The sequence below is a fragment of the Delphinus delphis genome, chromosome 8 (assembly GCF_949987515.2).
Source record: "Delphinus delphis chromosome 8, mDelDel1.2, whole genome shotgun sequence".
Taxonomy (NCBI): domain Eukaryota; kingdom Metazoa; phylum Chordata; class Mammalia; order Artiodactyla; family Delphinidae; genus Delphinus; species Delphinus delphis.
Genome location: NC_082690.1, coordinates 28,988,292 through 28,998,059, shown reverse-complemented (window position 1 = coordinate 28,998,059; position 9,768 = coordinate 28,988,292). Strand labels below are relative to the sequence as shown.

General features: G+C 42.3%; 1 pseudogene; it reads left to right on the top strand.

The window, feature by feature from the left end:
- Positions 1-5,034: 5,034 nt before the first annotated feature.
- LOC132428986 (probable G-protein coupled receptor 45) lies at positions 5,035-6,334 on the top strand (annotated as a pseudogene).
- Positions 6,335-9,768: the final 3,434 nt, after the last annotated feature.

Sequence of the window (9,768 nt, the reverse complement as noted above, 5' to 3'; positions counted from 1 at the left end):
TATCTAAAGCAATCCTAAGAAAGAAAAACAAAGCTGGAGGAATCAAGCTCCTTAACTTCAGATTGTACTACAAAGCTACAGTAATCAAAACACTATGGTACTAGCACAAAAACAGAAATATAGGTCAATGGAACTGGATAAAATGCCCAAAAATAAACCCAAGTGCTTAAAGTCAATTAATCTACAACAAAGGAGGCAAGACAATGGAGGAAAGGCAGTCTTTTCAGTAAACGGAGCTAGGAAAAGTGGACATCTCCATGTAAGAAATGAAATTAGAACATTCTTTAATACCATACACAAAAATAAACTCAAAATGGATTAAAGACTTAAATGTAAGACCAGATACTATAAAACTCTCAGTGGAAAACATAGGCATAACACTCTCTGAAATAAATCAAAATAATATCTTTTATATCCACCTCCTAGAGTAATGGAAATAAAAACAAAAATAAACAAATTGGACCTAATTAAACTCAAAAAGTTTTGCACAGCAAAGGAAACCATAAATAAAATGAAAGACAACCCACAGAATGGGAAAAAATATTTGCAAATGAAGCAACAGACAAGAGATTAATATAAAAAAATTACAAACAGCTCGTGTGACTTAATATAAAATAAACAAGCAATACAATCAATAAATGGGCAAAAGATCTAAATAGACATTTCTCCAAAGACTTACAGATGGCCAAGAAGAAAATGAAAAGATGCTCGACACTGCTAATTATTAGAGAAATGCAAATCAAAACTTCAATGAGATATCACCACACACCAGTCAGAATGGCCATTACCAAATATCTACAAACAGTAAATTCTGGACAGGGTGTGGAGAAAAAGGAAGCCTCCCACACTGTTTGTGGGAAAGTATTAAATGGGTACAGCCACTATGGAAAACAGTATGGAGATTTCTTTAAAAACTAATAATAGAGCTAGCATATGATCCAGCAATTCCACTCCTGGACATATATTTCAAGAAAAACATGGTTCAAAAGTATACACACACAGCAATGTTTATTTCAGCGCTGTTTGTAATAGCCAAGATATGGAAGCAACCTACATGTCTATCAACAGAGGAATGGATAAAGATGTGGTACCTGTATATAATGGAATATTACTCAGCCATTTAAAAGAATAAAATAATGCCATTTGCAGCAACATGAATGGACCTAGATATTATCATACTAAGTGAAGTAGGTCAGACACAGAAAGACAAATATCGTATATCACTTACATGCAAAATCTAAAAATAATGATACAAATGAACTGATTTACAAAACAAACAGACTCACAGACTTAGAGGATGAATTTATGGTTACCAAAGGGGAAAGCTAGGGGAGAGGGATAGATTGGGAGTTTGGGATTGACATATACACACTGCTGTATTTAAAATAGATAACCAGGAAGGACCCACTGTATAGCACAGGGAAGTCTGCTAAATACTCTGTAATAACCTAAATGTGAAAATAATTTGAAAAAGAATATGTACATGTATATGTATAACTGAATCACTTTGCTGTACACCTGAAACTAACACAATATTGTTAGTTAACTATACTCCAATATAAAATAAAAAATTTTAAAAAGAATTAGATTGATTAACACACTGTTGATCAAATACACTGAGGACTGGGAATTGGTTAATGTATTTAGCAATGTGCAAGTTATTTGTTACTTTGAGAATAGCAAATAGAAGAATGGGCATGAAAACCTAATTGAAGTGGGTTCAAAAGTGAATGGAAGGAGAAGAAATGGGGTATAGGCAACTCTCTCAGAGTTTTGTTATATGTAACACAGCACAATGCCTCAGTAAAAAGCTTCCCCCTCTCCGTGGTGGAAATGGGATCCAACCAAATCAGCTGTCCTGACTGATATAGGCTTCTTCTTCTTAAGAAAAGGACGAATGTCATAGAAATTTCAGCAGCAATTCATTTTGTGAAGTCTTGGAAGACAGAAAATATAATCACACTAACACTTGAGAAATAACACTTTTCTTTAAAAATGAAGAGGGTTATCTATCTGTTAATTTCAATTCATTCATATTGACACCAGATGGTCTTATAATAAACTATTCCTTTACTCTCTATATAGGTGAGGCAAGCCAGTCCTAAGTAGTAGTAGTAGTAATAATATTAATATTAGAAGAAGAAAAAGAAAATTCCTTGTCTAATCTTAAAATATTTTTTGTACATATGAAATAAGCACTATTGTCAAGGTAATTGATTTTTGACTATCTGAAATACAGAAACAATAAAATCAGTGTATTGGGTTGAAATTCAAATGTAATCTGTCATTGTTATTATCAAATATGCAAAGCTTTACCAGAAATCAAAGTAAAAGCCCCTAAATATATGTTTAGTATTCAGAAATCAGTCTTCAGATCATAGTACTTAAACTGATCAAAATAACCAGAACTTGATAGTATAGGAATAATTAATTTGATAATTATAATCACTTATTTGGATTAATGATGTTGTGATTTCATCAGTTTTAAGCAAGGAGAGATTTTGAAGGTTGAAAGAAATAATAGATTTTGATCAATTCAGTCATGCTATCAACTGTCAGCAGGATGTACAAAATACAGATTTTTGCTATCGTTGTCAATATAGTTGCTTTCCACATGATTTATTTAATAGTAATGCCACATTTAAAAATTTCAAAATCTGTAAGATCATGTGTTATGTTATAGTATTTGTCAACTTTCTTTCTAGATAAATAAAAGTTTTGGTTTTAGTGTATATAATTCCTAACTCTTCACAAGTCAATGTTTTACTTCTCTTGAGACTTAAGATTTTTTGCCCAAGAACTAAGGACTGTTACATCCTTGAAAATACCATATAATGTGTACTTAAGACTAAATGGCTTCTCTTTCACATTCTCCTATCCATTATCTGAAGGAAAATGGAACAAAGTTGAGCCAGTTTTCCTTTTCTTTTGAATGCCTAGGTTGAATTCTCTGAAAACTTGTATGCATTTAAAGGGAGGTTAGACTCAAGCCCCTGTAATACCAAGGTGGGTTTAAAGTAACAGTTGTCAGTATTTAAACGTTTCCTTCCAGGAACGGAAAGCAAGAACCCAACTCCACACCCCTCAGAGAAATTGATTTATTATCAGCATAAATTCTTGGCTTTGCCAGTATTGAATTTCAGATTATTAAATAAGCAACATCACAGTTAGATGGTTTGTACAGAAAATGTATAGGGCAATAGAAAAAGTGAGCCATTTGGTATGGCCCCTGCTAGTTTACAAAATGTGTGATCTATATGAAATATATAGGAATGGAAAAATAAATGTAGTATGCATATGGAGTTAAATTATGTTTGTGTGTGTGTGTGAGGGTAATATACCAATTATTAAGTATCTTTTACCAAATACCTACTTTTCTAAAGTTGAACATATCTATGCATTTGATTTTTCTCAATTTTTATAGAAAAAAATGATATTGTATTACTTTTTCAAGCAACTGAAAATCCAAGCGAAAGAAAATGTTCCCTTCTTACAATGGATGCACACCAAAATTACAAGTATTTACAAAGCAACTATCCATGAAAACAAGCTGAGACTAGCAGAAAAGATTTTCCGCAGCCAAAGATATAAAAGAGGAACCACAACTAGAAGTGTGGGAGAAGACGACCCACACCCCTGGATAGGCAATGCTCAAATGAGAGGAATCACAATTGCAGAGGTTCTTCACAAGGAATGGTGAGACTCAACCCCACATCAGGCTCCCCAGTCCAGGGTTCCTGCACAGGGAAGAAGAGTCCCTAGAACATTTGGCTTTAAAAGACAGTGGGGCTTGCATGTGGGAGAGACAGAGGACTATATGACACAGACACTCTGCTTTTAAAAGGCATGCACAAAATCTCACATGCTCTGAATCCCAGCACAGAGGAAATAATTTGAAAGGAGTCTGGGTCAGACCCATTAGTTGACCTTGGAGAACGACTTGGAGAGGCAAGAAGCTACTAGGACTCCCACTGGAGACATAAACACTAGTGGCAGACATTTTTGGAAGCTTGTTCTACCATGAGGACACTGGTGCTGACAAAGCAACTTTTTTTTCTTTTTTTTTTTTGTCTGTGTTTGATCTTCCTTGCTGTGCGCAGGCTTCTCTCTAGTTGAAGCGAACAGGGGCTACTCTTCATTGTGGTGTGCAGGCTTTTCATTGTGGTGGCTTCTCTTGTTGCGGAGCATGGGGTCTAGGCGTGTGGGCTTCAGTAGCTGTGGCACGTGGGCTCAGTAGTTGTGGCACACGGGCTTCGTTGCTCTGCAGCATGTAGGATCTTCCTGGACCAAGGCTCAAACCCACGTCCCCTGTATTGGCAGGCGGATTCTTAACCACTGCACCACCAGGGAAGCCCCAACAGCATCCTTTAAAAGAGTTTATCTGGGGGGATAGTGTCTTCCTTTTCATCAGTGTTTCCAAAACTAACATTCTAGCAGCACTACAGTTGTCCAAAGTGTTACCATTAAGGGAAATTGGGGGAAGGGTACATGGGATCTTGCTGGATTATTTTTTAAAACTGCATGTGACTCCACACTTAAACAAATAGCAGCGGCATCAACTACCATTTATTCATTCAACAGAATTTCTTTTGAACATCTTCTCTGCTGGGGACACAACAAACCACACAGACAAAACCCTGCCCTCATGGAGCTGGCTCTCTACTGGGGGTTGCCTCAGCCAAAGCTTCACTGGATCAGGATGTTTGTAATTCAAGTTATAAAATACATGCTGATTATGGAAATGTTGATTACAAATTCTGGTCCCCCACAAGGTAGGTCTGATCAGGTTTCCTGGGTTACATGACAAGGCTCGTCGTATTTGTGAAGACCAAGCCTTTTCCCCACGTGGTAAATAAGTGAGTCAGCTCCACTCTGATGTTTAAAATACCTGTAAAAGGTAAAAACTGCTCTATTCAACCCATGCTTGGAAGGTCTAACCCCCTTCTCTTTCATGCTTCTTTGCAACAGACCAGTGAGAGCGTCCAAGTAGAAAGCTGCGGACACAGTCATTGTCACGGAGATGATGAGGCTGTGATGAATCGCAAATCCCAGCCAGTTGCTCCCAAAGAGGCAGGCTCCTCCCAGCCCTTGCAGCGCCCTCTAGATACAAGAAAACCGGGAGGAAAATGCAGCCAGCAGAAAGAATGCAGCAGCCCCTGAAGCGCTGAGGCCCCTTCCTCTCCTTTCTGCCCCAGCTCCAGGACTTCCTCCATGATGGCCTCTAACCGCTCGTCCATTGAGACCTACGAATACCTGCTGCCCAAAGGGAGCCACGCGGCAGACTTTCGGGCACCCCCTTCACCTGCGCCCCTCAGGATGTCCCTGGCAGTCCTCATGATGCTGATGATCGTGGTGGGGTTCCTCAGCAACACCGTGGTCTGCATCATCGTGTACCAGAGGCCGGCCATGCACTCCACCATCACCCTGCTGCTGGCCACGCTGGCCTTCTCGTACATCATACTGTCCTTGTGTTTCATGCCCTTCACCGTCGTAACCCTTATCACTGTTTCCTGGCACTTCGGGGACTCCTTCTGCAGTCTCTCGGCTGCGCTCTACTGGTCCTTCGTCCTGGAGGGCGTGGCCATCCTACTCATCATCAGTGTGGACCACTTCCTCATCATCGTCCAGCGTCAGGAAAGGCTGAACCCCCGCAGGGCCAAGGTGATCACCGCCGTGTCCTGGGCTCTGTACTTCTGTGTCTCAACCCTGTTGCTGGGCGACTGGCCGCAGGTGGAGGTGCCAGCGCGGGCACCACAATGCATGCTGGGTTACACCGAGTTGCTGGCCGGCCGCGCCTAAGTGCTGACGCTGGTGGGGGCCACCTTCTTCGCGACCTTCGCCGTGATGCTCAGCTCCTACCTGGGCATACTGCACACAGTGTGCAAGGACGCCGTGCACGTGCACAACAAGTCCTACAGCCTGGACCTGCAGCTGCCAACCTGCACCGGCCTGCGGCGGCTCCAACGGCAGCAGCAGGTCAGCCTGGACCTGAGCTTCAAAACCAAGGCCTTCACCACCATCTTGATCCTCTTCGTGGGCTTCTCGCTGTGCTGGTTGCCGCACTCTGTCTACAGCCTGCTGTCCCGTGTTCAACTGGAGGTTCTACTGCGGACACACATTCTACACCACCAGCCTCTGCGTCCTAGAGCTCAGCTACCTCAAGTCCGTCTTCAACCCCATCATCTACTGCTGGTGAATCAAGAAGTTCTGTGAGGCCTGTCTGGAGCTGCTGCCTCAGACCTTCCAGATCCTCCCCAAAGTGCCTGAGCGGATCCGGAGGAGAAGCCAGCTGAGCACCATCTACGCATGCACCGAAAACCAGTACCCTGTGTAGGGGAGGGGCAGTTAGCCCCACCCCACCCCCCATCCCCTGCTGCCCCCCACTCAGCTTCCTGGGACTTCCGTGCAGTCAGCACTTGGTGGGGCCTCTTAAGTACAAAGGGACTTATTTTTTACCAGGTGAGCTGCTTCTCCCAAGTTTGCACCATGAATTATTTTTGTTTCTCGCTGAGGGTCTGATGGAAACTGGATGGTCAAGAAAAAAGGGGAAAGGGGTGGGTGATGAAGGAGTTGGGTCAAACCTTAGGGAGGCAAGGGGATCAGGGAGGGAGGTTGGCTGTGGGGCAGGAGGAAGGCTCTGTCTAAAGAGTTCCCTCAAGACCTGCCTCGGAGGCACCCATTGTGCCATGTTCTGATGTGAGAGATCCAAGTAGGTTCATCGCTGGGTCATCAATCACTACTGGGCACCAGCATTCTTCAGAGGCGTTTGTGTCTGTGGCATATGTTGTGGAAACTTGCAAGGTTCTTTACATTGGTCAGATGTGCATTTCAGATGATGCCAAATCACGCTTTCTATAAACCAAAGTCACACGGGAAATAGAGAAGCCCCTGGGCTTTTCAGCTCCCCATGTGACACATGGGAGGCCTTGGTGGATCGAAGCCCAGAGAATGTTCGGGGGCAGCTCAGCTGAAACGATAAGACTACCCCAGTTCACATCCTCAACCCTCCTCCCTGGACCAGCCCACCCGGCCCCTCACCCTGAAGCTTGTCACCTCCCTGCCTGCCGTGACAGCTCCCACCCTTTCTCTCTTTCTCACCTCTGGTCCCCAGTGCCCCCCTTCTCATTTGATCTGTCCCTATGAGCAGGAACCACACTTCTTTTCCTGTGATTCATCTTTTCAGCAAGTACTTGTAGTGACTTGCTTTCAGTCTCAGAAGGGGTCTGGGGCTTTGTTTACATGTTTCTTTCCACACCCTGCGGCTGCCACATCATCCTGTCACAGGACCTGTGGCGGGGGCACAACAAGCCCCTACCCCTGCCACCCATTGCTTGGCTGCCCCTATTGACCTCTGTGTTCCTCTACCTCACTCAGGGCTGCAGGAGTCTGACCACTGCCATCTGGGTCCTCTCCAGGGACCTTGGTCCCCCAGCCCAAGCAGGATTGGGATCCCAGGAGGGCAGCTGCCTAGAGGGGAGGGGACCCTTCAGCTTGTTCTGTACATGTGGCCTCTAACCCAGGGCCCCCTTTACCACCGGGAGCTTCTGATGCTGCAGGTGACTTTCCTGAGTCCAAGGCATGCGGTTGAGTCGATGGAGCTCTCTTTACAGTCTCAGATTCTCATGAAAGTCCAGCAGTGAGGTGGGGTCCCTGCCCACTGGGTTGTTCAGGACTCAGGCTCCACCCAGGGCATCATCCTCATCTTTGTGGTCAGTCCAGGTTACAGCCAGGTCTGTGTCCTGGCTCCTCAGGAGACAAAAGTGTGGAGGAGGGTGGGATAAAGCATATCTACACTCCCCTGGTCTTTCCTGGTCTTCCCTGGTCCAGAGCCCAGTCACATGATCACACCAGCTGCAAAGGAGGCTGGGAGATCAAAAGGCAGTTTTGGAGTCCTCCCTCTAGCTTATTAGTGCCAGAAACTTACCAGCCCACCAGAGGGCTGGAACTAGCCCCACAACCCCCTGGGCCATGAAGTCAACTGTCTCAGGACTTGACTCCAACCTCAGGTGGGCTAGCAGCAACCCCAGGACACCCCAAGCTATGCAAACAGCCATGCTGGGACTTGGCCCCATGCACAAACTGGCTGGCAGCCACCACATGAATCAGGGCCTGGCAGCCAACTGGGCCAATGGCCAGCTCCACCTACCAGAGCATCCACAGTAGTCAGTCCTCCCACAAGAGAAGGGCCCATGCAGTTCACATAAGGGGCACACCTGGATCATAGCTCTGGTGACCAGAGGGCAGTGTGCTGCTAGGCCACATAAGGAATCTCCCACATAAAACCACTTCTCCAAGATCAAGAAACTTAACTGAATTACCTAATACATAGAAATAAACACAGAGAATTAAGCAAAATGAGGATACAAAGGAATATTTTCCAAAAGGAGGAATAGGACAAAACCTCAGAAGAACTAAAAGAAGTGTAGATAAGCAATTTAAAAGAGTTCAAGGTAATGATCATAAAGATGCTTGCCAAACCCAAGAGAAGAAAGGATGAACAGAGTGAAAATTTCAACAAAGAGTTAGAAAATTTAAAGAAGAACCAAACAGATCTGATGAATAGAAAAACTGAAATAAAAAATACACTAGAAGGAATCAGCAGTAGATTAGATGATTCAGAAGAAACAGATCAGCAAACTTGAAGCATAGTATAAATCATCCAAGCTGAATAGAAAAAAAGAAAAAAATAATTTTTAAGAGTAAGGATATTTTAAGGGGCCTCTGGGGCAACATCAAGTGTACTAACATTCACATTATAAAGGTCCCAGAAAGAGAAGAGGGAGAGAAGCGGAAGAGAATTTATTTGAAGACATAATAGCTGAAAACTTCCTTAGTCTGGGGAGGAAAACAGAATTCCAGATCCAGAAAGCACAGAGAGTCCCCCTACAAATGAAACTAAAGAGTTCTACATCAAGACATATCAAAACTAAAATGGCAAAGATAAAGAGAGAATCTTAAGTGCAGCAAGAGAAAAACAACTAGTTATGTACAAGGGAACTCCCATAAGACTCTCAACTGACTTTTCAGCAGAAACTTTGCAGGCCAGAAGGGAATGATATGATATATTCAAAGTGATGAAAGGAAAACTCCTACAACTAAAAATATTCTACCTAGCAAGGCTATCATTCACATTTGAAAGAGAGAAAATAGTTTTACAGAAAGCAAAATCTAAAAGGCCTCAGAACAGCTAAACCAGCTTTATAGGCAATGTTAAAGGGAATTCTCTAAGCAGAAAAGACCACAGCTAGAAATATAAAAATACGACAGAAACAATAATAGGTAAAGACAAACATACAGTAAACATAGTAGAGAAATGTAGTAAAATTATCCATATCTACTACCATCTATCAATTATATGTTTTGTGTATTAAAGGGTACACAAAATAAAAAAATATGTAAAATATTATGTCAAAAAATTAAACTTTGGGAGAGGGAGAGAAATGCATGGTTGTTAGAATGAAATCAAATTTAAGATTATATCAACTTAAAATAATCATATATATAGGTATATGTAGATATATATTTGGTATATATGAACCTTATGATAACCACAAACAGAAACCTATAATAGGTACACACACACACAAAAAGGGGAAAGAATCTAAACATAGCATTAGTCATTAAATTACAAAGGAAGACAGCAAAACAAGAGAAAAAGGAATAAAAAGAACTACAAAAACAACCAGAAAACAATTAACAAAATGCTAATAAGTACATACCTATACTTACTTTACAATCTCTTTATTTTTTTTAAAAAATTTTTATTGG